Raw genomic sequence first — 2,596 nt, forward strand, 5'->3', positions numbered from 1 at the left:
AAACATGAGCAACCTTCCAGTCCTCCGGCACCTCACCTGAATTTAAGGATGCCACAAAGATATCTGTCAGGGCCTCAGCTATTTCCTCTCTTGCCTCCCTCTGCAACCTGGGATATATCCCATCCGGTCCTGGGGATTTGTCCACCTTAATAACCTCTAGCCTACCCAACACATCTTCCCTACTTATGCCCAACCTGATCCAGACTAATCAAACTTCTATCTCTAATCTCTAATCTCAAGGTTCATCATCTTCCTCTCCTCAGTGAACACTGATGCAAAGTAATCATTCAGAATCTCACCCATTCTCTCAGGTTCGGCACACAGCCTTCCTTCATTATCTTTTAGTGGACCAATCCTTTCTTTAGTTACCCACTTGCTTCTTATATAAGAAAAAAATGCTTTGGGATTTTCCTTAATTCTGCTTGCTAAAGCTATTTCATGACCCCTTTTAGCCCATTTGATTCTTTGTTTAAGACTTATCCTACTCTTCCGATATTCCTCCAGGATTCGTTCAGTTCTTCTCTGCCTAGACCTTATGTATGCTTCCCTTTTCCTCTTGGCTAGTTGTACAATTTCGCCTGTCATCCACAGTTCACGAATCTTGTACTTCCTATCTTTTGCCTTCAACGGGACATGCCTATCCTGCACTATCTTTAACCTATCTTTGAAAGCCTCCCACATCTCAAATGTGGACTTCCCTTCAAGTAGCTGTGTCCAATCCACATTTCCGAGGTCCTGCCTAATTTTGATATAATTGGCCTTGGCCCTGTTTAGCACTCTTCCCTTAGGTCCAATCTCTTCTTTATCTACGAGTATTATAAAACTTACAGAATTGTGGTAACTGTTCCCAAAGAAATCCCCCACCGCAACTTCTACCACCTGTCCTAGCTCGTTCCCCAGTACCAGGTCCAATATGGCCCCTTTCCTCATCAGACTATTGACATACTGCTCTAGAAAACTCTCCTGGACGCTTTGTACAAATTCTACTCCATCCAGACCTCTGACACTAAGTGTATCCCAGCCAATGTTGGGAAAATTTAAATCTGCCATCACCACTACCCTCTTGCCTCTACATCTATTCATAATCTGTTTATTTATTTGTTCTTCTACCTCACGCTCACTGTTGGGAGGTCTGTAATACAGCCCCAACAATGTAACTGCACCCTTCTTATTTCTCAGCTCCATCTATAATGCCTCACTACCCAAGACCTCCATAGCGTCCTCCTTTAGTACAGCCGTGATATCGTCCCTGACCAGCAATGCAACTCCATCCCCCCTTTTACTTCCCTTCCTGTCCTGTCTGAAGCGTCTATATCCTGGAACATTTAGTTGACAATCATCATGTCCTTCCTTCAACCAAGTCTCTGTGATTGCAATAACGTTGTACTCCCATGCACCAATCTAAGTCCTAAGTTCATCTGCCGCACACACTACACTCCTTGCATTAAAGTAGATGCATTTCAGGCCACCAGTTCTTTTGCGCTCACCTGCTCGCTGCCTATTTTCCCTTTACTAATGCTATCTTCATGATTCTTACCGTCTCCAATCTCCACCTCGCTGTCTACTTGTTTTCTCTTCCGGTTCCCGGACCCCTGCCACATTAGTTTAAAACCTCCCTAACAGCAGTAACAAAAACTCCCCCAAGGACATTGGTTTTGGTCTGGTTCAGATGTCAACTGTCCATTTTGGAAAAAGTCCCACCTTCCCCCGAACCGGTCCCAATGTCCAACAAATCTGATCCCCTACCTCCTACACCATCTCTCAAGCCACGTGTTCATCCTGCCTATTTTTTCATTTCTACACTGGTTAGCACGTGGCACTGGTAGTAATCCCGAGATCACTACCTTTGAGGTCCTCCCCTTTAACTTCTCTCCTAGCTCACTGAATTCTTCTTTCAGGACCTCATCTTGTTTTCTACTTATATCGTTAGTGCCTATATGCACCAAGACAACTGGCTGTTCACCCTCCCCTTTTAGAATGCTCTGCAGCTGATCAGTGACATCCCTGACCCGAGCACTTGGGAGACAACATACCATCCAGGAGTCCTGTTTTCGGCCACAGAACCGCCTATCTACTCCCTTCACAATAGAATCCCCTATGACTATGGCCCTATGAGTCTTTTTCCCGCCCTTCTGAACAGCAGTGCCCGCCACGGTGCCATTATCTTGACAACTGCTGCCTTCCCCTGGTGAGCCATCTCCCCCAATAGTATCCAAAACGATATACCTGTTTTGGAGGGAGATGAGTGCAGGGGACACCTGCACTGCCTTCCTACTCTTTTTCTGTCTTTTGGTCACCCATTCATTGTTTTCCTCAGCAATTCTAACCTGCGGTGTGGCCAATTCACTAAACGTTCTATCCACGACCTCCTCAGCATCGCGGATGCTCCACAGTGCGTCCATCCGCAGCACCACAGCCGTCATGTGGTCAAGCAACAGTTGCAGCTGGACACACGTCTTGCAAGTGTAAGAGTCAGGAATGTCAGACACGCTCCTGAGCTCCCACATCAAGCAAGAGTCACATGCCACGGCTCTAAGGTCCCCTGCCATTGTAAGCTTAGCTTTATATGAACTAACTAAAACCAAACAATGCATTT

Source organism: Chiloscyllium plagiosum, unplaced genomic scaffold (genome assembly GCF_004010195.1).
Source record: "Chiloscyllium plagiosum isolate BGI_BamShark_2017 unplaced genomic scaffold, ASM401019v2 scaf_4731, whole genome shotgun sequence".
Taxonomy (NCBI): Eukaryota; Metazoa; Chordata; class Chondrichthyes; order Orectolobiformes; family Hemiscylliidae; genus Chiloscyllium; species Chiloscyllium plagiosum.